This window comes from Lagopus muta, chromosome 14, assembly GCF_023343835.1.
Source record: "Lagopus muta isolate bLagMut1 chromosome 14, bLagMut1 primary, whole genome shotgun sequence".
In the NCBI taxonomy this organism is placed as follows: Eukaryota; Metazoa; Chordata; class Aves; order Galliformes; family Phasianidae; genus Lagopus; species Lagopus muta.
In genome coordinates this window covers 12,390,965-12,418,258 of record NC_064446.1, presented here as the reverse complement: position 1 = coordinate 12,418,258, position 27,294 = coordinate 12,390,965, and the positions used below count along the sequence as shown (strand labels likewise).

Here is a 27,294-nt window from a genome sequence, read left to right as displayed (position 1 = left end):
CAGAAAGTGGGGATGTCTGAAGGATGTTTAGGAAAGGGCTGGAGGAACCTGGGAGGTGTCTGCTGCTGCTCAAAGCTGAGGGAACTCCAGTAGGGTATGGCTCACTGCAGGCATCTGGGTTCGTGGGGCAGCTGAGTGGCAGAGGACGTGTTGGGTGCTCCCTCATGCGTGCGTGCATTGACTGGCACATTCCCCAGGGGAACTCTGTGTTATGTGTCACTGCGTGTGCCACTCTTCAGCTGGGGCTGGCAGGGCGGCCAGGAGGTGTCCTCTGCCTCTATAAATCTATTACACTGCTGTAAGTATTTCCCCACCATCGTAAGGACCAATACGTTTGTTTGTTTGGGCCCTTTTTCTTTTGCAAAGTGAAAAAAAAAAGCATCATTGCTGAGAGTAGATACTTCCTGTAGAAGCATTTTATTTTCTTTGCTGTGCTGTAGAGATCAATAACAGCCAGCAACTGAATGTGGGAAGCATCTGAGTGCACCCCTTCCTGATCTGGGAAAGGGACAAAAAAAAAATGGAATGATTCAATGAATCCTGAACAAATTAGTGGTTTTCTTGCTGGAACCAATCCCTTTCTTCCACATTCATTTCTCTCTTTCTCTTATTCCCCAAAATAGAACACAAAAATTTCATCTCCCAACTCAAAAGGTTTCTTAATTTTCTTTTCGCTTTTCTTACTTAAAAAACAAACAGAGAAAATGAAAACAACAGCAATCAAATGCCAAAGTGATTCATTTGGACAAATGCACCGGTTCATCATCAGGGAATGAAACATCAGTGATGGTTTGCCTTTAAACTGGTAAATTAACTCCAGCTGTCATGTCATGAATTCTCTTCAGCTGAAGCCAGTGCTGCCACAGCCTTGAAGACACTCATTGCAACAGCTAAAATGAGACTGGGGAGCAATTATTTACCTGCATGTAAATACTTACTCTGCATTCAGATGATCAGATTCTGGGCCTTTGTATGTTTTTGCCTGTTTCTCATGGTAAATGCACTACTGGTAAAGTTGAGCAAACACACAACTGTCCCATCCTCCCCCCTTTATTTTTTTTTGAGCAGTATGAATGTGGTTTTGCCTATTTCCAAATGTCGTTTATCCCCTTTAAAAGAGCCAAAGAGCAAAACTTTGTTTCCGACAAAGGCCTGAAATAAAATGTCATGCTTTGCCTTAGGAAGCTGTGCTGATTGATGGATGGCTTCCAAGCTCTCAGAAAAGCCCACGCTGGGATGTTCACAGCGCACTAAGAAATATTGACCTCTACAGATGAGGAAACCAAGGTATGAATGGAGATTCCCCTCCCCAAGGTCTGGTGGCAGATTCCCTTTGCTACAGCACAGTGTTGGCTGAACCCTATGATCTTCCTCGTTGTAATTATCACATAGACCAGATCTTTCCTTTCAAAGCTTTTGGGGCAGCAGCACTAGCAGCCGAGCAGGGCTTTGCAAGCCAAACCTTTGCCTCCTGCTCTGCCCTCATCATCCCAGTCCTTGCCCAGGTGTGCAGCTTTGGGCAGGAGGACCCTGGTACAGCAGCAGGAGGTGATTCTTTTTGCATTGCCCAATCCCCAGTGGCATGGCTAACTGAATGGACATATTTCATTAAACATTGCCTTCACCATCTGTTCCATCCCAATTAGTAATTAAAAAGAAAAAAGAACATATTTCTCAATTACAGTAGTGGAGGTGAGTTATCAATGGCTTTAAATCCTATAGGTTTTCCTATAAGGCAACCTCACAGTTAATAAGTTTAATTCAGTTCTTTGGCCATGTCTCCCCACCACTCATTTCTCTCTCCAAAATAGCAGTTTGGAAACTTCTTCAGAGCAATGTCCCCAGAGCTGTGACCGAGCATGGTGCTGGAACAAAGGGCTGTTTGTTCTGCTCATGGCTAGAACCAAGGCAATGAGGCAAGTGCTTTTATGAACTGCTGTGGTGTTGTTCCTTCTTATAGGTGATGGGAATCCTACCTGCCTGCAACACTGGGTCCCTTGCTCTAACCTGAAGGAAAGCATCTTCCAAGCTGATCTGAGGTACTGAGTAAAAGATCTTTTACTTTCTTGTCTGATCCAAAGGTGGAACACCTGCCCTATAAGAACAGGATGAGAGAGCTGAAGCTGTTCAGCCTGGAGAAGGCTGCAGAGACCTGAGAATGGCTTATCAGTATCTAAAGGGGCTGTAAGAAGGAAAGGGATAGATTCCTTAGTGTGTTCTGTTGTGATAGGACACAAACAAAGGGAAATGGTTTCAAACTAAAAGAGGGGAGATTTAGATTGGATATAAAGAATGAGGTTTTTATAGTAAGGGTGGTGAGGCAGTGGCACAGGTTGCCCACAGAGGTGGTGGTGCCCCATCTCTGCAGATACCCAAGGTCAGTCTGGAGGAGCTCTGAGCACTGATGAAGCTGTGGGTGTCCCTGTTCAGTGCAGGGGAGTTGGACCAGATGACTTCCAAGGGTCCCTTCCACCTCAAACGATTCTACGATGCTATGATTGCAAATAACGTTTAATATAAAGACAGGCAAAGGTTGCCTTCTGAAATTAGAGAGCTGGCGGTATAAATCACCGTTTCCAGTCATATCCTGCATCTCTGGCTGCTAGCCTGGGGTGTTGGAAATGAGAGCCTATGAGCTGGGAGAGGCAGGAGGTGGATGCCGCAGCAGACGCCTGCTGTTGTCCTAGGAGATGGTTTCCAAATCTGGAGGCAGGTTTGCTCTGACCTTTAGGAGGCAGCGCTGATTTGTTTTGTTGCTGCGCTGTGTTTTTCCTTTGTGCTCCCATTAATCATTTTCATTCAAATGAAACCTGTGATCGGGCAATGCGCAGAACTCGTTTCATGAAGCCTGGCTGTGCGTGTTTGTGCGTCTCTAAAAAAATACCGCAGCCAATTCTGTTAAATTATTAGTCCTGTATTTTTTCAAATTTACTGTCGCCCTCAGGTAAAATCGCTGCTGCAACTAAATAAAACCTCTGGAAATTAATTCCGGCTCCTGACAGCCCTTAAGCCCTTGGGGCATTTAAATTCTGGATTTAGCGGCAGGATTATTACTTCAGTGCAGCAGTTAACCATGTCTTTAAGCAGAGTTGCCCATAATAGTCAGTCCTGATTCCGCAGCACTTTTACAATGAGGACAGGGAAATGGCCCCTTTTGTTATGCGCTTTTAATGTAAGTGGTGGGATCAAACAACCGCACTGGTTAAAAGACCCACCGTAAAGTTGGAGTCGGAATCGCTTTTTATCTGGCTCCTGCTGCATTGTGAATGTGTCTTGTTTCCTGACCGGGACCCTCTTGGCAGAAATTTCCATGCACTCCTGTTTTTGTTTGCTGCTGCTGTTGCTTTTCTAATGGCAGCAGCACTGCATGGGGCTTCATTTTGCTCTCGCCTCTTTTTAATGGTTGCAAACCGACTTTATTACTGCAGCCAGCTTGTCCATCTGCACCCGTTCCTAATGGGGCCTCGCGTAGCTCAGTTGTACGGTCGTGTGTTCTGTGATGGCAGGAGGGGCTGAGGAGCCTGGTGCTGTTCTGGGCACCCATGGGCAAACAGAGGGGTGCTGGAGCAGGCAAGGAGAGCGAAGCAAGCCAAGAAGAATGTCAGCAGGGATATAGGGCTTCTCCTTCATTCAAGTGGATATGATAGTGACAACAGCCCAGGCGATGCCCTCTACCTTTCTTTTTTTTTTTTTTTTAGATCTGCATCTTGGGCTCCTGTCTTTCTGTAGAGACAGAGTCAAAGCATTGCACTACTGCTGCACCAGAGAGGAGCGAGCACAGCCTGGTGACAGCACTATAGGCATGGCAGTGTGCTGGGGAACAAGATCCAAGTCCAGATCGAGCCATCAGGTGCTGTGCTGATCTACCCCTGGAGAGAAATATGTTACTGGGACAAGTGGTGGAAAGGCAGTCAGATAACAGCTGAGGTTTGGCAGGCTCCTTTGGGAGCTGGTGTTTAGAGGTAGGATGGAAATGTCACCATGCTCTTTGTTTTGTAGCTTCTCTGGAGATGATCTTTACTCTACATTAGTTTTAGCCTGATGAAATCCCAAGTGTGAATGCTGACAAATTAATGAGCACTTGAACTCTGGGAGTTTCTGGGCAGCCTCTGCAGATCTCACCATCAGACAGTGCTGGTAGTGATGTCTGAGTAATGTAAGGATCCAAAGGTCAGGATTGTCCCCCCTCCCACCCCATCCCCGTTTTCACAGAATTACAAACACCATCAGTCTTTAGAAGAAGGAAAAACAAAGCTGGCTCTATGCAGAGCCACTCACATCAGCACAGAGCCCAGACTGACTTATCTTGCTGTTTGTGCCCAGCTCCTGATCAGTGCAGCTGCAAGACTTTATAAACAGAATACAGCCATGCCAGTTGCTAACAGCATTGTGTGAGGACCAAATCCTGATGTAAATCAAAGCAAGGGTAATCTGCAAGCTTCTTAAAGATGCCTGTTTCTCAGCTCACAGATAATCTTGGTCAAGCCCCTAATGCATAATTAAGATAATCAGCAATGAGACACTTTATAATACTTTTAGTATTACTAAAGCCTGCAGGACTTTTGCTGGCTTGTCTCTTGCCCAGCTTCTCAGAACAGAGGCAGGCAGTGCAGGCAGGCTGTTAGGTTAGGTGATGGAGCCAGCCGTGGTCAAGCTAGGGCTATGGACATGGGCTTTGCTGCCCTGGTGATGCATCAGACACGGCTGATGTGGAGGCAGCAGCCCTTGGACCAGCCTGGGGAGGAGGCTGCCTGTGTGCCTTGGCACTCTGGAAAGGTTTATGAGCTGGAGATCAGGGCTGCAGGAGTCAGCCAGGATTCAGTGCAGTGTCCAAGCTCATTAGGCCTGGGGATCCTGTGCTGAGTAACGCTGAGCAGTGCACACAGATGTCTCTGCCCCTCACTCCACTGAGCCGAGTAATGGAGAGCTAACTCTTTGTGGCAATTTAGGGCAGTGCTCTGGCTGGAAGGCCAGTGTGGATTAGATGGCATGAAGAGAATAGCGAGGACATAACTGATGGGCTTAGCATTTTCTAGCTGGGAACACACAGCCGCCTAAACATCAGAAATTTAAAATGATCAAACAGCATTCTGTCATCTCGTCCGTGTGCTTTTGTACCCACTGACAGACACTAACACAGTGTTAGCCTTGCCAAAACAGCTTTTACAAGCCTGATGCACAGACTGGTGCTCAGACAGCCTTCTCTGCTTGCAGGCACGTTTAGAAGTAGGACAAAATGTCAGAATATGTGCATACCTTAGGAGAAGATACACAGGCTGTGTGCTTCTGCTGGGTAATTGGAGAATAGGATGTAAATGTCTCTCAGTTCCAAGACAACCTTGTTGGCTGTGCCCAGCTCAGTCCTATCCTTTATGCAGCGCTGTGTTCATCTGCTTCCAGTTGTGGTCAAAGCTTCTGGGTAGCACTATCAACACAAACTTGTTTCCTGGGAGTCAGATTTTACACAAATTCATTTGCCAGCTTCCATGGGGAGCACATAGCAGGATGCAAAGTGCATCTGTCACAGCTGAGCCTTGCTGTACAGGAGGAGAGAGGGAGTTCTGGCATGCAGGACCTTCATGGTTGTTGGATAGGAGCTGGGCACAGCTGGCATCATGGTCTGGGATGGGTTCAGAGTTTGCTGTTGCAGATCTGGATTGGAATTACATTGTGGAACTGAGAATAATGGCTAATTAATCTCTTGAATGATGGGGATAGGGGGCAAAGCCACCCTTCCTGGTCTCAATTCCAGCCATGAGCACTACAAGCCCTGCTCCTTGCAAATGTGAAATTGCATGAATAGTGTTCTGCCAAATTGCTGCTCAGGACTGAAGGGCTCTGAGCAGCCTTCTCCTCCTTTCCCAGCAAGGTTAGATTAAAAAAAGAGGTTATCTTTCCCTTCCCATCTTCCTTCCCCCTTTCCCAGGTTTAAAATTCAGAGAGCTGCTTCAGAGACAGTGAGAGAAATGGTTCCTGTAGTTGTATTCTTCTCCAGAGTTGTAAACTGTGTGCTTGTGCACACACACAAGCAAATGATGCATTTTAATTATCCTCAAATAATGAGGAACGTGCATCTGGGCATGACTGTGAGCCAGGAACAACGCATTCATTCGTTCACTGTTGCATTACCCCTTTTGACCTTAATTTGAATCCCTCCAAGCTGGGTAGTTGCATCTGTCAGTATGGCTGTAGCTAACCTGCTGGGACCAAAAGCCTGACACAGGGAAACTCTGTGCCATCCGTCCCTGCCTGTGGCCTGGCACTACCTGATGTTCTTCCAGTCCTCCCCTATTGCCCAGCCATCTCCTGCTTTGTGCATTCAGTCTGAGTTTGCCCTGATTACTGAGAGCAGAGAGGCTAGAGCCTGTGACTGCACAGCCACAGCTCTCAGCTGCTGGGGAGAAGGGTCCCATTAATTCCCTCATCATCTCCCTGGCATGCAGTGTGGCTGATGAACTTGTCAGTCATCAGGTGACAACAGGACAGAAGGTCAGTTGTGCTAGCAGTGGCCAAGGAGCTCGATCTGAGTGCATGACTATGCCATTGTAAAGGGGCCCTGACTCAGCCTGATCCTTTGCATAGCTTTGCTGCATAACTTTCCATCTTAGCTCCCATCTCCTGTAGGTTTTGCCAGCCTCATGTGATAGATGATCCCCACTTCTTCAGCAAGTGTGTTTTCAGCAGTTAGTCACAGTCTGAGGCTCTGCAAGCTGCTTAGCTTCAGGTGGAAGAGAATATGGGAAGGGGCTGGGGTGGGGAATGCTGTTTGTGAGCTGCAGATGGAGGGCTGGTTCCCGATCCCTGTTTCCAAGAAGGGTCTGCAGAGGCTTTTTAAAAACTGAGCCAGGCTTGAAAGCAACCAGAGATCCTGGAACTGCATGAGAGAACATGAGAGGTCTACAGAGACTGGGAGTGATTGTGCCAGTACCACAGCAACACCATCATACTGTGTGCTTGTAAAATCTCTGTATTAATAACTGAAGTGAGCCTTAGACTGCTCTGTGCTCCTTACAGTCCAGTTTACGTTTCTTCAGCCTAACATGAACTCAGAACTTTTTTGCATCTGCTTATTCCTTTTCTCCCTCCTTCCTCTTTCCCCTGACACCTCCAGAGCAGGGCTGTGCTCAGTGTTTCCTTGTTTGGTGATGGAGGTGGATGGATGCAGTGCCCCAGCCCTCTTAGCAGAGCTGCTCTTTATGCTCAGCTCCCACTGACGCAAATTAGAAGGGCCACACTGGGATACATCCCCACCTGAGAAAACATAATCCTGAGTTTAACAACCCACCCGAAGAACAGGTTCTCCCTGGAGTCTCATCCAGCTTTCTATGTAGCTGGGGTTCATGCTTTCAGCAGGCTGGTGCTGCCATGGGGACAGCATCCCAGCACATCCTCCTTTCTCTCCAGCAGCACTGACAGCAGAGCCCCTCAGGGGTGGCCTTTTCCTGGCTCTTTCCCAGCAGCGTACCAGTACTCAGCTTGCCAGACCACATCTGAACCAAAGAGCGATGGCTCCCCTTGCTCCCTGGTTATTTATTTATTCAGAGGCAAGCGGCAGGGAGCCTGGCAATATCCAGCCTCCTCCACATGCAGCAGAAGTAGTAGAAGGTCTGCTCAGATGGGCACGGTGGGCAGATGGCTCGAGGTGACCCCCAGGGCAATGCCAACCAGCGAGCCACTGGGACACAGCCAGGCTGAGCGGAACACAGCTCCCATTGGGGCAGCACAGGGCCATCTGCAACGTGTGTCCCAGCTGTGTGGGCCATACTGGTACTGGAGGGATGCGGGCACCATTGGGCCCATGGGCTCATCGTGCTGCCCTCCTTGGTAGCTCAGGCTGCTGGTAGCCCCTGAGAAGCCCTGGATGGCTTGGGGAACCAACTGGGCTGGAAAAGCCCCAAATATCTTAGTGCTGGGAAGGGGGTGAATCATAATGGGTGAAAATTTGGGGTGGACATTCCCTCTGGAATTTGTGGGAATTGGCAGTGGCTGCAGCACAGCAAAGGTTGTGTAGAACTGAGGGTTGGGTGTTTTTTTTTCTCTTTTGCTTACGTGTGATTGCTGCCAAAGCTTTTACGAAGTTAAATTACACAGCTTGAACCTTTCCCCCTGTATCCAGATGCTGCAGTACAGCTGTGGCAAAAATCTAACAAATGCTACCCTTATACACTTTGCCTTTTGTATTAATGCTTGTAACAAACCAGAACGTTTTACCTTGCACATTTCCAGCAAACCTAGATAGAACAGGCTCTGCAGTAAGAAACAGCATATCTGCTAAAACTGTACCTGCTGCAAGAGTGATTTGCAGTGAAGATGACTCTTCACGATGCAGAAAGAGTCCAGTTTCCATTAGTATACCTGAAGGTAACAAGGACTAAGCTGGAATTTGAATTGAGTGGAAGCTCACTTGCTTTTACCACTCTCTATTTTTAAGGTAATTCTTTCCTTGCTTAAAAGCTCTTCTTGGAAATGGCATAGGATAGTGACTGGGGATAGAACAGTGGTTGCAAATACCTCACTGAGCTATAGGAAAATATGATTTATGAAAGAAAAAATAATTATCTTAGTTTATTAACTCATGGCGTGATTTTTTTAGTGGCAGAGTTATAGGTTAATTAGTATGTGTGCTGTCCTTATGCCTATCAGAGTGATTCACAGGGGACCATGGATCACAGCCTCATTAGATAGGCCTCCCATAAAGGCAGTCCTTCCGAAAGTGCTTTAATATGTCTGTGTGTGTGCCTGGAAAATTTTTTCACTTATCAGCAGAAAAAGTCAGAGACTAAATGGACAGAACTGGAAGTACTTTGGAGTGACACAAAACCTGTGCACTATTGAAATTCTGATTGGGTGCTTAGAGAGGAATTATTTTCTCTTGTATCTTTCTACATGTTGGATTTCTCAGCCTGGCTGCAAAGCATTTCTCTCTGAAAGACCCTGCTCGCTCTCCTGGCTCTCTTGAATTAGAGACAGCAGCAGAATGGCAATGATCCACCTCCCTTTGAGCATCCCTGCACGGCGCGGCGGTAAAAGCGGCTTAATGTTCCGTGGGGCTCTGGCTGAGCACAGCAAATAGCAAAGGTAATGCGACATTCCTGCTTGGGAGGAACATCGAGAGGGGGGAAAAATACAGAATGACCTTTTATCTGTGAAAGTGAATGGCAATGGGATGCACGGATAACTGGAACCCAAGAGGCAGAGGGGCCTTGGCCTGATTATACCTCTTGGTACAGAGCAAAAGGCCCCAGGGCAGGACTTTTGCCTTGTGTCCCTGTTCCCCTACTCTGCCTTAGCCAAGAACCAGAGCACAGCACTGCCAATGTGGCTGCACGATTTCTGGAGTGCAGCTAGCTCATTTCTGGCTATCTCTGCAGGTGGAGCGAATGCGTAATGACTTTGCAGACAGATGGTTAAAAAAAAAAAAAAGGCTTGGTTTACTGTTTATCCTGCTAGACTCAGGCTGGGGGTAGAAAGTCATAAACGTCAAAGCTATTTGTCAATCTGCATCCCTTGGAATGGTGTAGAGGACCCTGGAAGGGGAAAAAGTCACAGGGAAGTTCATTTAATTTTTTGAACGCTGCATTCTTCTTCGTACAAGATCTCTCAGGGTGAAGAATCCATCGGGTTTATGAAAACCACTACTGAAATCTGCTTTTGGCTGTGGTCTTGCCAGGAAGGAATACTTCCCAAGATGACAGACCATAACTGCATCTCCTTTTGGAACGTGAAAAGCAGATTGTGAAAAGGCTCAAGAAAACGGTGACCATTTGGATCCTGGAGAGAAGCCCAATTGCTTCATTAAAGAAGAGTTGTCACATGCTTGTTTCTTAAATCCTGCTAAATACCTGCTTAGCAGCGTTATTGACAGGCTTTTCTCATGAACACTGAGCTGTTAAGCTGCTCCTAGTTTACAGCAAGAGGTTAAAGGATTTTTCAAAGCTCCCAATGAAAGCTTTACTAACTGGATTAACCGCTAACATGGATTTAGGCTTTGAGTCAGATTAACCTCAGTTGTTCAAAGTAGGTTCCTCTTATTCGTTCCTTCTTCCCTTTTTCTTCTCTTTTTTTTCCCCTCTCAGCTTTAACCCCTTTGTTTGTCAGGAATAATAGAAATAAAAGTCTCTTGTGCTTGTGTTTGAGCAGGGGGTCACCGTGTGCTCCTCAGGCTGGGAAGAACAGGGCTGCAGCTCCAGGATGCGAAATGAGACTGAAGTAGCAGCTTCATAGCGCCGTTAATGTCATTTAGGCAGTACTTAAACGTGTGTTTCTTCAGCATGTGAGGAGGACTTTCGCATTATCTGCTCTCCTGCTGATTATTTCTGCTGTTGCGCTGCTTTCTGCGCTAGGGTGTGCATTTGTGAGCAGGCTACAGTCAGATTATCCACTGCCTCATTTGGAGGTGCTTTTCCCCACTCACTACTGTGCAGAGGCAACGTTCCAGAGCTGCTTTCTGAAGTCAGAATCTGTTTCAACTCATTCCACAGTAGCTGCAGTGCAGGAATCTATTAGGAAGTGCTAAAGGATGGCGTGTGGAGGAGCAGCACACACCAATGTGGGCCCTCTTGCACGACCAAATGCCTGACCCATGCATGTTGATTCCCAGCCCAGAGCCAGCACTTCTACTGTTTTTCTGTCATCTGCTCACTGCATCATTCAGCCCTCTCAATCATCTTTTCGTCCCAGCTCACACAGGTTGAGTGGTGACCACATGAAGCTCAGCACGTAGGGGTCAGGGCAAGGAATCACAGTGCTGGGCAGCGAGCCTTTAGCCGGGGCTCTTTAGCAGTGCTGTTGTGTCCCTGGGATGGAGCTCTCTCTCAGTTAAACCAAAATATAAGACATCCCTGCGCAGTGTGCATACTCCATTCAATAGCAGCTGATGGATTTATCACCTACAAATGCATCCAGGGCCTCTTGCTCTGCTCTGTGGCAAACCCTATCTCACACTGTTTCAACTCATTGAGCTGACCCTGTTTTCTCATTCCCCTTGAATGTCGATCAGCTCTCCTGTGCTTTTTTTGTGCGTGCTTCTTAATCTCACATCCTTTGTCTCCCTCCCAGCTGCCTTTATCCCAGTGTAATCCATTTGTATCTGAATCTCTGGCCCTCATTTCTGATTTTCCCTCCACCTCCTCAACCCCAACACTCATCTTTCTAATCTCCCCTCCCACCATCTCCCCTCCATCTCTGGGGGCAGCTCCTCCTCTCTCCCTCCCAGCATACGAAGGCCCCCTGCTCTTCCCCAAACCTCTCTCAGCTGCTCAGCATCAGCCTGGTCCTGGCTTATTGCTGCCAGGTGGTTCCCTCACAGATTTCCTTTACTGATTTCCTCCCAGTTCTCACTATGCATCCCTTAGGGGAACCTGTGTCACTCATTCTGTGCGTTCCGCCAGCAAGTACTGATTTCTTCAAAGTGATCACTCCAGGTGTGTGACACAGTTAATGCTATCACCCAGAGGCTCTGCAGAACCTTTTCCAAAGGTATGAGCTGCCAGCACTGCCTGTCTCCCTCTTGCAGGGATTGCTCTCAACACACGCAGGGATTTCCTCAGGAACCTTACAAGTCTGGGCACAACCATGCTGGGAAGAAGCACATTTCTCTCTGTAACACTGGTGGACTTAGAGATGCACTTGGGAGCCATCCATACCCTGCCTTTCCCTTTGGACATCCAAACTGTTATTTCTGGGATTTCTTATGGTTTGCCATTTGGCATTTTATAGCATGCGTCTGTCATATCCCTCTTATATCAGATTATAAAAGTGAGGATTCTTAGCCCTGTGGCCTTCACTGAGACTGGCTAAAGAAAAGGGAGAAAATAAAATTAAAAACAATGAAATTAAAAGACTGGAAGGAAAGAAAGCAGTTATGGAGCATGAAGGAAGGTCACCCTCTTGGATTTAGTGTGGTGATTGGGAAGTGTGGGCAGATCCTCAGGAGTGCTCAAGATGCTTCCATAACTATTAACCTAATGCTTCCCTCTCTGCCTCTTTGCTAAGGTGTAAACTCACCAGCTCCATGGAGAGAAGCTGTAATCTGGTTCTTTGTTTGTTGTTGTTTTTTTTTTTCTCACGGATACCCCAGAGTTCATCTGAGCTCTCTCGTGCCATCTCCAAGGGGAGGGATGGGGCAGAGCTGTGCCATCTGAAATGGGCTGTGGCCATCTCTCTCCCTCTGTAGGTGGCACAGGGTTGTGAGTCAAGCACTTGTTTGCATAACCAGATGTTGTGCTATCGTATCCCAGGGCTCAGCTGTGCCCATAGGATAGGACCCATGGACCTGGAACAGGACTGACTGGCTTAGAGGCCCAGTTTTCTTTTAGTCCATTTCCCCAAAGCTGGTTTAAATTAGTGCTTTGTGTATGTAATTTAGCCAGCTTGTGATATTTACTAGTTAAGAGATGTCTGTCAGGTATTATTGGTTTGTTTTTCAGCATGTAATGGACAAGGTAGCAAGTGCTAATAGGCAGCTCTCTCTGACCATTTTCAGCAGTCACCTTGCCTGCTTCTCGCTGACACAGTTCTTACAGTAATTAATGAGTTGGCACATTACTGGGAGCCTTGTCAGTGAATTATCTCCATGCGGAGGGAGCAGCAGAACACAGGTTCCTCTTGTTGTCTCTGGCAAACAGGAGCTGCAGACAGGGAGGGGGCTGTGAGAAGAGCCCCTGCTCCAGGGGTGCCTGAAATTATGTGCACTGCAGATGTTTTGCATACGTCTGGTTTTGTCCTTTGAGTTTTCACATTTGATTAGAGTTTCTGAGGGGATTATTTTGCCTGGTGAGGGAGTACAATTTGTTATTAACTTGATGCTACAGGAGCAGAGAAGAGGTTCAGCTCCATTAGTTACATGAAGGCATCTACGTGGAAGCATTTTGTCCAAGTAATAGAATAAAGGTGAGCTCTAGAAGGATGATCAGCCCCAGGGGCTGGTTCTTGATAAATTGTAATTCACGTTTGGTCATATTCTGGGCCAGAGGCTGGAAATGAAGTGATGAGGTAAAACAGTGCTTCTCAGTAGGGCTCCAAACAAGAGCTTTGTCACCAGCAGGCAGCCATGAGGGCAGCAGGGGAATGTGCTCTTCCTTCTCCCAGCTCAGCAGGTTGCAGGCAGCCCTGTGGCCTCGCACTGCCATCCTTCTGTTCTGCATCCCTTGTAATGCTCAGCAACTTGGGTAGGTCCTAGCTCTCCAGAAGGACCATGAGTCACTCAGCTGACCTCGTGCTGCTCCCATTCTGCAGTGTTTTGGATGCTTGTTGAAGCTCCTCAATGAACTTCCATTAAGGGATGGGAGGAATGAAACAGTGAGAGTCTGTGAAATTGTCTCCAGCGTGAACAAAGAAGAAAATGTGAACATGAAGCATTTGTGGCTACAAATACAGAACTCTGCCTTGAGAGTGTACTGGGATCTGGGTCTTCATTGCCTTTCTTGAGCCATCTCCTGGTACACACATATGTGGATGGTTATAAATCCAGTTCAGTTTTCACAGAGAAGTCTCTGCTCCTCTGTGTGACATTTGTAGAGGAGAAGGCTTGGCACTTCTGCAGAGGGGTGGAAATGAGTCCATAGAGTGAGTTGTGGGGCAAGCCCAGGATTTGATGTAACTTTTCTGTACACGGTATTTTCAGTCTAGCACTTCAAACGCTGTCAAGAGAGGGAAAGGAACAGCTTCTAACACAGAGCTGACTTATTCTCAGAGTGTACTTTGGTTTTATGTTGATAAATAAGAGCAAATGATTTCAAATGCTAACAATCATTTCTTGTTCTTTGTAAAGCTTAAATGAACTCTGAAGCATCCAGTGCTGGCTCTGTGGTTGTGACTCACCTGGGCAGAAGTACTTCAACTTCTAAGTTTAGGATGTGTTCCTTGGTTAAGATGCAGTATTCAGCTGGTAACCTGGTTATATAATTAATGTTGTATGAGAAGTCCCAGGGCTGCTGGTATTGATCGCAGCATTGACCTCAAGTAACTCATGCTTCTATTAGAAAGAAAAATGACATTTTTGCTTGAGGGATGGGGGGGTGGTCTGTGAGAGCTAAGAAATTAGTGTTTCCTTATAGTGGCTGGGAGTGGTGTAGGATTTATCATCCTGTTCAATACTTACTTGCTCCTTCCTCTCTACTTGCTAGTCCCAGTAAGTTCCAGGGTAACATCTTAAGGCCAAAGCATGCCTCTGTTTATCTGATTGTCCAAGAGACTGGGGAATGCTCTAAACAAAAGTTGAGTCCATCCGCAGTTAAAGAGGGCAAGGGAAGGATAAAACCCAGCTGCAGTTCTGTGCTGAAGCCATGAAACCATCAAAGGATGAGTCTGGTTATTGGCTGCTGGTGGGACAGCGGCTCTCCCTGGGACAGTGCATGTTTCAATTCTATTGCAGTGATGAAAACAAAAGTAAAGAAGCATGGCTGATTTTCATAAACGTGTATTTCCCTTTTAGGCTGAAAAGGGAATCCCCCAGGCCTTTCATTTTCTGAGATCATCCAGGTGCATCAGAGCATTTCCAAGTCAATTTGTCATCATTTCAAGGCCTGACTGCCTGTAGTAACAGGGAGGACAGTGCTGCTGGGTGCTAGCCCTTTCATGTATAGGTTTGTTTCACTTACCTCCAACCCCCAGAATCAGAGAGACTTCCACAGGGGGGGGTTCCTCCATTTTGAGTGCTTTAGACTTATTTTCTGCAGGAATTTTTCAGCTGCACTTTTATTAACATAGAATTACACTAAAACGTCAGCTGGAAGAGCACATGAATCCTGTTCTTACACCTAAGGACATTATTATGGTCAGTGATGCAGCTAACACACACATGTCCAGCCCAGCATAGATACGGTGCCTGTATTGCTCCATCAAACTGCTAAACTATTTTTGGCTCACTTAAGTACTTACAAACTGCTACAATAAACTGACCAGATTTATTTTTCAGAGCTGAAAGATTTCCCTCGCCTTTTCCTTCATGTTCCAGAATCCCCGGAGGTTTGTCATCAAACATCCTCATTTGTGACCCCCAAGGAAAAGGTGAGTGCAGCCCAATTTAATTGTTGAGTGTGTTATTGGTGTTACCCAGCTGATGCAGCTGGGGAAGGTGCTTTATGGCAAGAGAGAGGCTCCCTCTGTAGTCCTGAGTGGAAGAACTGTTTCCAGAGAGAAACTCAGAGCAGAGACATAGCTCAGCTTTTTCCAACTGGGCTTCCTACAGAGATTTCTTGCCTGGATGCAAGTTCCCAAACCAAGCTTCATCTTTATGAAGAGAGGAAGGGAAAAAAAAACAACCAAAAAAATTCCCAGAGCCAACAAATGAAATACAAATGTTCAGGTATCCCTCATGCTAGAAATCACGCCGCCTGCTGCTTGTGCTAAATAGGCCTTCTTAGGTTACAAAACAAAAAGCTATCACAACCTTCTGCTGTGTTGTGCAGCAGCAAATTGCAGAAATTATATTTAATTTTAAAATGTGGTTTTTTGTTTTTTAATAGGACTTCTCAGCAAGTTCTGTTTTAATTACTTTAATTGCCCCAAACTGCTTTCTGAAAAAGCGAAAGTGTTTTCATGACCATACCTGTTCTCTATCACCTGTCTGAGTTTTCTTCAGCAGCCACCAGTGTTGTGACTTGAGTACAGGGAAAAAATCCTTTGTTAGCTTTTCAGTCCTTTCTGAAACTGTGTCCCCTTTTTACCTTTTCTTCTGGAACCTGAGCTCTCAGTGCTCACTGAGGACATGACTTCTGATTTCTCTGGTGCATAACACGTCGGTGTTTTCTGTATCCTGGCTTTTTGGCTCTGGGGCAAACATTTAAACACCACAGATGCTTTGAGCAGATGTGTCCCAGAGTTTGATCATGCTGAGCTGGTTGAAACGACCTGTGTGTTGTCAGGCTTCCTTCCCCTCACCAAATGTTAATGTTTATATCCACTGAAGCAAATAATTCCAATCAGTACCGGAACTGATGCAATACCAATACCAGAAGCAATGTCAATAGAGGTACCAGCACCAGATCTGATACCAGAACCACTAAAGGCTGGAAAGCTGGCAAAAGCATCTCTGTGCCAATAAAACATAGGAACCACTTCTTCCCATTACTGATAACAGAGAATTGCCCAAACACAATGAAAATGAAAGAAAGTACAGTGTCACTTTACCTGCTTGAAGGACACCTGCTTGAAGGCTGCACTTGGAAACTGGTAATACCTACTGAAATACTGAGGAAGAGCAGTTCTAGTCTGAGTCCTGATAGCAGCCCTGCAGGCAGATCAATGGAAGAAATGTCTTTCCTCAACAGAAGCCCTGTAAGATGTAACTGCTGCCTTTGATTTCAGAGGAAGGTTTGTAAGGAACAGTTGATGTTTAGAGGTGATGAGAAGTTTTAAAACATGTGTATTTGTTTTAAGCTAAACCTTCCTCTCTTCCTCCTCTTCCCATTGTGGCCATGCACAGTCCTCCTCCATGCTCGTCTCCCTGGGTAAGAGCATCAAAGTCTCAGAGCCTGTCAAAGAAACTGTGATGAAAACCCATCCTTTACCCACAGCTTTTAAGTTCATTTTCAACTCTTCTGCTAAAACAGAAAAATGCACAGCAGAGCTTTGCAATACTGTCAAAAAGAGAAGACATACTGGGTTTTTTTTCCTGTTTGCAGGGCTTTTTAGCTGATTCCATCAGGTGCCACACTCCTACCTCTAAAGTGTTTTCAGTCAAATTCAAATTGGTTCTGCTGAGATCCCCCTCCCATGTTGTCATTTTTTAGGTAAAAGAGCTGCTTCTCAGTCTTTTCTGTCCAGGAGACTCAGCACTTTCAGAAATCAGTTGTTTGAAGAGGTCCCAAACATCTGTGCCCAGGAATTTGAATTGAATTCAGGCCCTGAATTGATCCTGCAAGCTTCCCATGGGAAGATCTAGACTCTCCAAGGACATCTCAGTCTACCAAAGGTATCTGTAGACATCTGAATTATGAAGGGATTGATAGGAAACTCTAAACCTGTATGACTTTGTTCTTGTATTTGCCTACCACTGCAAGTATCCAATTCAATCCTACTATGGCGTAGATCCAGTAGCTTGTAACCCTGGGTACTGAACCTGCTGGTGAATGGCTGCAAGTGGGAAAGATGGTGCAAAACAAGGAGCACAACTGTTGGGCCGAGAAGAAAACTTGGACACTTTCAGAATTGTAAAGGAAAATGGAGAGAAACTCTGAAACATCGCATTCACTTTCATTTGAATGGATGCAGTCACGTGGTAGAATAAATAAATATTGATTTTTAACTCCCTTAGTTACTCAGGGCACAATTTCACCCTAATATACTTTGATTCTGATTTGCTATGAAATCTTAGGCCACAATAGAAAAGAAGATGATTTATTTTGGTCTTTTTTTGTATTTTTTTTTTCAACTTTTCTTGCTCTAGCTGTAAACACCTGGAAACCCAAACAGTGTCAGCAAAACACAGCGCTGTTCTCATGCTCATCAGCCCATGAGAGAAGCTGACTGAAGATTGTGGTGACTGGACCTCAAAACTGCCCCAGCACATTTAACTTCAAGAAAGAGTCAGCTGTTTTGTCAGCATTCTGTGAGTTGTAGTATGAACTAGCTGGCAGCTGTGCTTCTTGAAAGCTCACTAAGTGGGAGCAGCATGGCTGCCCAATGTGGGATGGGTGTCATGGTTGTGTCAATTAGTGTATGACCTGTGCTTGTGTTCCTCATTCTGGGTTGATGGTTGGACTAGATGATCTTAGAGGTCTTTTCTAGCCTTAATGATTCTATGATTCCATTCTATCATTTTCCCATAGGTGTTGTTTCATCAAGAGATGTAACGAGGTGCTTCAGGAAGGGGTTTATTTGTTTATTTGTTTTGCCTTGTCTCATGGAATTCCCTTGTTTTCTGGGTTGCATTTCAATTCCAAATTCTATCTGGATTCAGCCTTGCAGGGGTTTCATTAGATCTATGGGAAGAACTGAACACTACAAAATGTGCGTTCAGAGATGAACAGCAATCAGCTTGACAGTTGCATTTGACCTGAAGGACTGAGCCAATAGTTGGTAGTTCAGGTTTTGGGTATCATAGAATTCTCACACAGGACAAGTTTGCTGGCTCATTTTCCTGGTGTACGCAATAAGGATATATATTTATTTTAGAAAAACACTTAGCCAGGAGGAACACAACATGTAGTGAAAGATAAATTATGCAGATAACGTTCTATTATGCACACAGAGTAAAAAGTACAAGGGACATGAATTTCCCCAGGGAGACACCTCAGAGAGGGGAGGCTGGGACAACACAAAAAATAAAATAAAAGAAGGAGAAAGAGGAAGAGGAAAATGAATTGAATGTAGTTAGTTCTGGCAGATATTGCTTGAAGGAGGAGGAAGACTGAATGAGCAAAAAATTGTACCGGGGGCAAGTCCCTCTAAAGAAATGACTGTATACTGGCTATGTCACTTGTCAAGGTCACTGCTCTTACTTGTGAGGACAGGGCTTTGACCCTGCAGGTATTTATGGGGCTTGGAGTGGGTGACTGGGAAGTGTAAAAAGCATCAATGTAGGGAACAGCTGGCAGCTTCTCTTCCCTGTGGGCTTTCCCTGTGCTTTAAGGTGGAGAACGCAGAAGCTTTTTGAGTTCTGGTTTGTGCTATATGGCCCGGTGAGCTCTGGCAGCATGCATTCCTGTGCTTTGTGAAGCAATGCAAGATCACTGCGACAGAAAAAGCAACCCCTGCTCTTCTCAGAGATGGACGCAGAAGCCTTGCTGAGGGTGGAATAATAACTATATTGAGCATCAGAATGTGGAGGGAGTCTGAGTAGGCTGTGACACTTTGTCGGGAGCAAGAAGGCAACAGCAAGAAGTTGTTTCTTGTTCACCCCCAGAGCTATACCTTGCATCAGCAGGTCTCAAAGCAGCTAGGGAATCAGTCTCTGCTGCTGCTTGCTCTGGTGCTCAGTCCCACTGTGGCAGTCCATCTGACATGTTTGTTCTTCTCTTCACAGTGCAGCAGCCTGAATTGTGCTGAAGTGAGCAAATTAAGGGAATAAGGTAGGTTGTGTGGTTTTTTTTTGTGTGTCTGGGAGGGGTTCAGACCTTGTGAGAGCTTCATAAGGTGGAAGTCTGCTCCTGTGACTCGGTGCACGCAGGTCTTCCTTAGCCTGCTCAGCCTCTCTGACCCAGCTTTTGCAGTCTTTGACATGAGGTACTGAAGGGATGCAGCATTTCACAGGGCGTGCTGCAACCATCGGCAGAAGTGTAATTGGCCTTTCCCATGTGCCTGCCATCACAAGCTTCATAGCAGATAGAAAATGAGAAACTAATCCTCGTGCTAGCACAGCTTTGGCTCTACATTCACTTCTGTATTGGACGTGACCACTGTGCTGTGTGCTGACCTCCTGCACACAGCCATGGTAAGGGTCACTGCCATTCCCTGTGCTTATCATGATGCAGCCCCACATTAAGAAATGAAGATTGTCAGTCTTTTGGGATTGCGTTTACATCTGCAGCACTGGAAGCTTTTCAGGTTTTACTTCCCCTGCTATTCTCAGTTACATTATTAGGCTGAATGCTCCTGCTTTGTCTGCCATGTTTTCCCCCAGGGGCTCATTTACTGATGCTGGAGAATTCTGTTTCCTGGAGACCTGGCAAACGTGATCAGAAGAACTCACAGGTGGTATTGTACCAAAGGTTTGTTCAGGCAAGTGGTTCTCTGTTTATTTTGACTTGGGTTATTGCTGTTCCCTTTTCCTTGTCACGTCTTCCACCACCTCCCTTGCTGTTTGGATCTTTCTTCCCCTGTCTTTTGAGTTTCTGACTCCTTGCCTCAGATCTAGGATGTGCTTCACAGCATCAACACTGCAGCCTGTAGAATACAGGAGAGGGTCCAATGTTTTTCTTGTAGCTGACATGTCAACTTGCTTACCTGTTGTGAGAAACAAAGAAACAAGCCCAAAAGGTTTGCTTTCTGCTTTCCTTCTCTTTGTCTCGGGCTAGAGATATGCTGAGCATTCATATGGGCTGTTGTTTTTCAAAGAATCTGGTATTTCTACCATCTGTGAATTTGTCTAATCCCAATAGAAGTTATTCCCCTTGATTTGAAATGTTTTCCTCTTCCCTTTGTAATGGCTGCTGGCAAAGCTGCTGTTCTCCTAATGGATTTTGTTGGGTGTAAGTCTGATAGCTCACTTACGACAAAGGCCAGCAGTCTGTTAAGACAGTATCATCTCTGCATTTAATCCTTCTCTGCCTCCCAGCTCACATTTAATCTAAGCATTAACCATTATTCACAGTGTTGCAAATAGCTGTTACTCTTCGCAATATTAGGAGGAAAAAACACCGCAGGAAATAATGGATAGAAAAGGCAAGTACTGAACATCAACCTCTTTAGTTCATGTGTATCAGTAATGGATAAAATAAGTGCTATTTCATCCCTTCCTACTGGAAAAGAGGGTATTCCTCTTCTTGGGAAAGTAGCCTATGTGATGGTGAACATCTCTCAATCATCAGCATCTCGCCTGCACTCACAGATTTTCCTGCTTTCGTGCTGTTATTTGCAAGTTAAATATCTCCAGGTTTTATTCTTGACTTTTTTTTGTACTGTGTGTAAGTGTATTTTCTAAAGTACTGTTAATGACAGAAGAAAACAGCTGGTAAGCCTTTAACACCATATCCTATGCCGGCAAAGCTTTGCTTGGTCAGCAACCCATGTTGTGCATATTTCTTTCACTGTCTTGCAGATTGCCTTTGCATTTAAACAGGGTCTTTCTGACCAAGAGATAGCAAGAATTATGTTAGAGAGGGCACGGTAAGTCAGTGCTCTGACCTACCCTAAACATCTGGACTGGTTACACTTGTGCAAATTATATGTTTATAATAGCCCATCATGTTGTCAGAACACTTCAACAGAGATGCTGCAGCTCCTACTTATATGAATATATTTCTGAAAGGCTGATCAGAAGAGACACACCAGCAAGATTATTCTCTTTAAAAATACAGTTCTAGGCATCAGTGTCCACAATGGGCAGCAATAATCCGTTCCATATAAATCCTTCTTTCTGATAAGTTCACCATGATCTTAGCTCGGATCAGCTGGTTGTCTGATAAGTGTCCAGGAGAGGAACCAAACAGAAGGTTTTGAAGATAAAATCAGCTCCTTTTGCTACAGCTGGAGGAGAAGGCAAGTGCCATGCACAGTCACTGCTGTGCTTGGTTTACCCTATCTCTTCCCATTGAGCAAAGGGCCAGTTGAAATTCTTTGCCAGGTTGGAAGAGGAGGCTTAGGGACAACTTACTGCATGATGAAACCTCTAGATCCAGTGCAACCCGTCTTGTTGGGTGAAGATATAGGAGTTTGTAGATACTGCATGTTGTGTGTAACTAAACAAAGAACAAGTTAGGCTTTTTCATGCTTATAGCATGCTTGTAGTTTCATCTCTAGAAAGAGATAAAGAGATAGATGTTGGATAGGTGAGGCAGGAGCATGCATGCTGATGTGTCTGCATGCCAAATATCCTCTGATCTTGAAGTCTGTATGTGAGGAAGCTGCCCTTGAGTGGCACTTCTGTCTGGAGAAGGTACGTATGTTGTGACATGTATTTAACTGCCAGTCCATGTGATCAAATGGTTGGGCTGAGGCTCTGCTGCTGAAACAGGGCCATTGCTTTTCGCTCACTGCTTTGTACTTTGGGAAAGCAAGGGCAAGTCTAGCTTAAATTCTGGTTTCTTTATCCTCCCCCAAGAACATAGTTCTCATGATCAAATTTGTAACCAGAGTCCAGTGTTTTCAGATTGCCTTTGATAACTTAGAAAAGCAGTGTGGTGCTGAATCTTACCTTTCCATCTTGCTCCTTTTCAACAGATTTCAGCGCTGTATTAAACATTGGGAGCATCATTCGTTAGGATAAAAGTAACTGGATCTCTCTGTCTGCTTAGGGTATGCATATGGCACTTCCTAAACTTCAGCTATTTTTCTGTGAAATTCTGCTAATGAAAAGCTGGTCATATAGGATGGTTTGTCCTTTTAAATCTATGGCACGGGGATGACATTATTGCTTCCCATCTGCTGTCACTGAGGTCACTGCTCTGGCACAGAGCAGAACAGCTGCAGAGATTGAGTGATGGTTCTGCTACTGCTTCCTGGAGGGATGAAAGTGGAAATAAGCCTCAGGAAAAGGAAACTGTCAGCCATGCTCCCTGTCCTGGCCATCTGAGTATGGGAAAGGTTTGGCAAGTGTCTCCATTCTTTTACCTTGAAGAAAGGCAGGATCTTTTCCTCGTGTCTGCTAAGCTAATGCTTAAATAAAACTGCCATAATGTACTTTCAGTGCTGATTCTTGAGCTCATCCCATTTCAGGTGTGGGCTCCCTCTCACCCCACTGTCCAAGAAGACTGTTAATGTCTCTAGAATCCACATCCAGAAAGTGTTTCTGCTCTTTTTGCTGAGGAATGAAGGCTGTACGTCACCAGCCAAGACAGTAAGGAATAACCAGCCAGCCTGGAAGCAATGAGAAATGTCCCTGGTGGTTTCTTGGTCCAAAAGCAGCTAATCACATGTTAAAATTCCTATAATGCAGGAGAGATAGGAATGCATGGCACAAGGAGAGCTCATGACCTGAGAAACAGGATATACATGTGAGTAAATTTGGAGGATGAAGGTGACTGCCCATCACCAGCTATTCTGAGTGGAAATCTAGCACTGCAGAATGCTGGGGCCAGGAAGGACAGCATTTGCACAGTGCACTCTGCCCACTGGATAGAGTGCTTTTTCAGGGCTGTGTCTTTACACCTTTACAATCCAAGTAAAGTGGAGAAATAAATCATTGTGCACAGTTGTCATCTTTCCCCCGGTAGCACCAGCCAAAGAGTTTAAATATAGCTAAACCACAGCATTTCCCTAGAATAAATGCTCAAATGTTCAGAATAAATTGCCAGGTCCTGGTATCACAGGAATGATTTATAAACCAATTATACTGGAAATTTTATTCTCCATTGTTGCTCTTATGGATTATGGGTCAATTGGTTATTTTACTCCTGTAGGAACTCAGCCTTGTTCTGCCATAAAGTGTTAAAACTTGACATACTGGGATTGGTTCTGTCCCTCTTACAAAACTCTGAGGCAAAACTTCTGGAATCATTCTGCAAGGGACAGGCAATTTTTATGTTGTTTTGTCCCTGTTTGTTCCTGAGGACATCAGCAGGAATGAAGAGAGCTTCTTTCTGCTAAATCACCTTTCTCCACCTAATCTTCTCCTGTCCTGTCTGTTTTCTTGTCAGACTTGAATTATGGAGATGATGTTTGTGGTACAGCTAAGTCTGTAAATTAGCCATTGAGCCTCCAGCATTCCTGACAGCATCAGTCATAGGGCTGGGGGGCAGCAGCTATGAATTGTCCCTGAAGAAGTGTATCTCCGCATAGTCAGTGGATGTAAATGCTAGGAATATAAGATTAGCAACACTGCTTCAGATCTCCAAGGACAGTACCCAGTTTCCATCTGAGGTCACAAGCATATTCTCTTATTCTGGTAGAGAATAAGGATAGAGCAAGCGTGCTTTATCTATAATGCTCTCCCCTCTCTGAGTGCTCAAGTTTGACTTTTTAGAAGATTCGTGTGACTCTCAGTAGGCCACGCTGGGTCTCTCTGGTACCAATTACCCAATCTGTATTTGAATATCGATAATTCTAGCAATTATCTACATTAGCTTTTACCTCTACACTGGAGCAAAACCATAGTTACTCTGAAGCCTTTAGTTGAATCATCTGTTTATTGGTGAAACTTGAACAAGGAAGGAGTTTAACCAAGACTCTTAATGAGTATAGAAGAAGAAATTCAGGGGAAACCAGTTTTATGACTATGCCCTTCAAGACTTCAATTGCTTCAGCAATGCAAATTGGTTAGTATGCTTTAATTCTCTTTTAACGGACTTATCCATGTCTGTATGTTCTTTATGTCTGTATAAGACAGAAAGGGAATCCAGCCCAAGAGTTTTTTATTATCTTTGTATCTTCTCTTCATCCTCTTTTTTTTTTTTTTTTTCCATAGGCAAGTTGAAGTTAACAGAGAATAGAAATCCATTCCCAGCCACATTTCAGCCACACTGATGCAAGACCACAGGCGAATGGTTTTGGTATTGTGATGCTCAGCCTTTTTCACATCCTGGATGTGGTTCTTAACATCCCAGAGCTGGCTGTAGTAGGATGTGTACGTTGAGCCACATTTTTCCTTGTAATGTGTGACTCCCCTTGTGACTTCTTTCCTCACATACCTTTCAGTTCATCCAACATATGAATACAACAAGCACTGCAGTAATTAAGACATCATACAGCATTCACAAATCATTATAGAGCAGTTCTGTCTTCAGCATTGATGGAATGGGCAAGCAGTCAGAAAGAATAAAGTAGAGTTCCACTGGTGTGAGCTGAAGATCACTGAAGTCAGTGTTCTCACATAATGGTTAGATGCTAAGCAACATATGTGTGTGTACAATCTGGAGCTCTTTTGAGCTCTTTTTTAGCTTTACTCTCCTTCTGGCTGAAATAGCACCATAGGTTATAAGGGCAAATTACAGGATGGATGCCCTTCATGGCTTATTTCTCTGACAACAAGCTTTGTTCTATGTGGCCTCGTCCAATGGCCTCATCTGATGTTTGTCTGCCTATTACTGACAATTACTAGTTGTAATTGTCATCTGAAATCATGAGTATTTACTGTTTTCAGTTATTTGCTGCTTCACTGAAAACAGAACGGTCATTGGAGTCATTAAGAGCTTTTTCATCAATCCATTAAATAATAAAAAGAATCAGAGCCTGTATATAAAAGATGAGATTTTGCTGATCTGATTGTCAGCTGGAAATGCGAGCAAATCATACCCACTAGACATCATAGTCATGCTAACAAAAGGCTTTTAGGCACATGCAAAAATGCAGATAGCCAAATGTTCTTATGTTGTGTCTCTGGACAATTACTGCAGCTGAGCTTGGACAAGAGTCTTCTACTGATTTGTACTGCATGTCCTTTATGGGTGGTTGCTTGGTTGCTCACATATATACAGTGTCAGTAATTTTAGTGTAGACAATCCCATTCAGTATTTTCTCCCTGATAATGCGTTTCCTTGCTGAAATACTTCAGCTTTTTGGATGAAAATTCTCTTTCAAATTAAATAGCTGACTTCATTTCTCCCCTCCCTAAACATTTCTAATGGTGTGGAATGGGCACAACGGGAAGGGGCCACAGATGGAAGAACAAGTTAGGCAGGGAGAATTAGTGAGTGACTTCCTTGGAAGGCAGCTTGACCACAAGGAGCTCCAGGACAGCCTTTTCTTTCTACAGAGCCAAGACAAAGCAACCAACTCCCTCTTGTAATTTTTTTTTCTTTCTTTCTTTTTTTTCCTGAGGACGAATCACTTCCAAGTACATCTGGTTGAGCATAAAGAATGAGAATATGAATACTGGCAATTATGATGGAGTAGAGGCCTTGTAAATTTATACTTAAGCTTACCCCCTGGTAACTCATTCATCTGCTGTCTTGACAGGATGCATGTGAAATAGTGGGACAATAAAAGCTGTTGTAATGCTGAAAGATGCTAATAGCTGGCCTCAGGGTGAGCTCGGTTTTCAAGACAATCACAGATAATACAGATAACACAGTGGAAGCATTAGACTCAAGAGAATGAGCTCTCAAGCCTTTATTCTGTAAAATAGAGAGACATAGGCTATCTCAAAGGAGGGATGTCTTAGAGGTGTAGGTTTAACAGGATCTAATTTTTATGGAGCAGTACTTTGCAGAACTATGGGCTATCTGAATCTGCTTGCACTTATGGAAATGCACGGCAAACAAAGTCATAGACAATTGTTTCTCCACAGGAGTAGGTCTGAGGGTGTTGGAATTGACCCCTTTGGCAGGGTGGTGCCCAGCCTGTCTGCCACGTTGAGAACAAGAAGAAAAGCTTAACAAGGAAATAGGTCATGTAACTACTTCGGCAGCCTTTGAATAGCTAGAGATATTTCAGAAAAAAAACCCTCTGAAAATTCAGTATTTTGGAAATACAGGTCTATCCCAAGGAACTGGTCAACAATGAAGTTGCTTTTCTGTCTTCTTTCCATCTCTTTTCTGTATCTCACAGGGAAGATACTGTTGTAATTAGAGGACTAGCTGGGAGTAAATGTTCATAAGGCTGTGGATGTTTTCAGATATGCCTGTAGTCTGAGTTTTGATCAGCTTGGTTCTGTGTGAATATAGACTGCTTTCCAAGGTGATGCTTTTGTGAGAAACCTTAGGAACAAAGAATGAATGAATTAGAATGAATTCACTCTCAGGTGCTGAGGCAAATCCACAAAAAAAAATTCGGATTTTGAGGGTATTTCGTTTAATCTAAACGTGCAGCAGTGTTGAAAGAGGGTTTGTTTTCCATCCCTCTGTATGTTGCAAGCTAAAAAAAAAACTTTTTCCAGACCTTACACTACAGCTGCAAAGTATAATGACCACAACAATTCTCTGCCTGAGGAAGAACAAAAGGACATCTTAAGGGAAAACGCACAGGTGATCCTAGGAAGTACTTGCACTGCAATTTAGGCACAGGACTAGAGGCAGAATGCTGGGTAAGTGAATAAGAAACCCGAACTTTCTAAGGTGGTGTTATTTCTTGTAGCTGAGACCCACCAGTGTGATGGGGCAAACTGGTAACACTTAACATTCCACAACCTCTGCAGGGAAAATGAGGTGCCTGTCCCAGAGGTTGCACAGGTGACTACAGATGTAGAGTGGTGTGCATTTTGGTCTGGGCATCCTTAATGTGAGTATAGTCATTTATTTATTTTAGCTTTTAAGTTCTTGCCTTTCTCACCTCAACAGATATTTTAGATCAAGCCACCTAAATTCCTGCTGAAACAAAGTGTAACTTTATGATTAATACCTATGAAAACTCAGAGTGACGTGGTAATGTAACCATAAAGGCTTAGGTTCCTTCAGGGATATGCAGTTGCACTCACTTTGTTGTCAAAATAATGAGGTCTCAATTTCTGCTGTCATGGAGTTAATGCATTTGATGCAGGTAGAATGATTATTGAGTCACGGTGACTTTGGAGGGAGATTTCAGGTGAAACTTTTCAAAGATGGCTGGTTCCTGGATACGCAGATGACACATCGTTATAAACTAAGTGTCTGTAAAATGTTGGCACTCTGAATCCTGTGTTATGCTTGAAGAATAGCAAACCATCCCACTGCAAAGCCCTAAGCCTGGTCCTTTGTAATTACTCTGAATAGAATATGCAATTTTCTGTAGCATAGGTTAAGAAAACAGTTCAGTGTGTATATTCTTTGAATTGTTGATCCC

At 44.6% G+C, this 27,294-nt stretch overlaps 2 long non-coding RNA genes across 2 annotated transcripts; both read left to right on the top strand.

Moving 5' to 3' along the window:
• The first annotated feature begins 1,180 nt into the window (after positions 1-1,180).
• On the top strand, positions 1,181-11,876 carry LOC125700177 (uncharacterized). Its single transcript, XR_007379801.1, has 5 exons — positions 1,181-1,287; positions 1,961-2,039; positions 3,699-3,850; positions 8,903-9,078; positions 9,596-11,876. It is a non-coding gene; the product is annotated as an uncharacterized LOC125700177 (long non-coding RNA).
• A 3,035-nt stretch (positions 11,877-14,911) lies between these two features.
• Positions 14,912-19,662, top strand: LOC125700178 (uncharacterized). The gene is made up of 5 exons (XR_007379802.1): positions 14,912-15,009; positions 16,734-16,915; positions 17,390-17,551; positions 18,968-19,013; positions 19,565-19,662. It is a non-coding gene; the product is annotated as an uncharacterized LOC125700178 (long non-coding RNA).
• Positions 19,663-27,294: the final 7,632 nt, after the last annotated feature.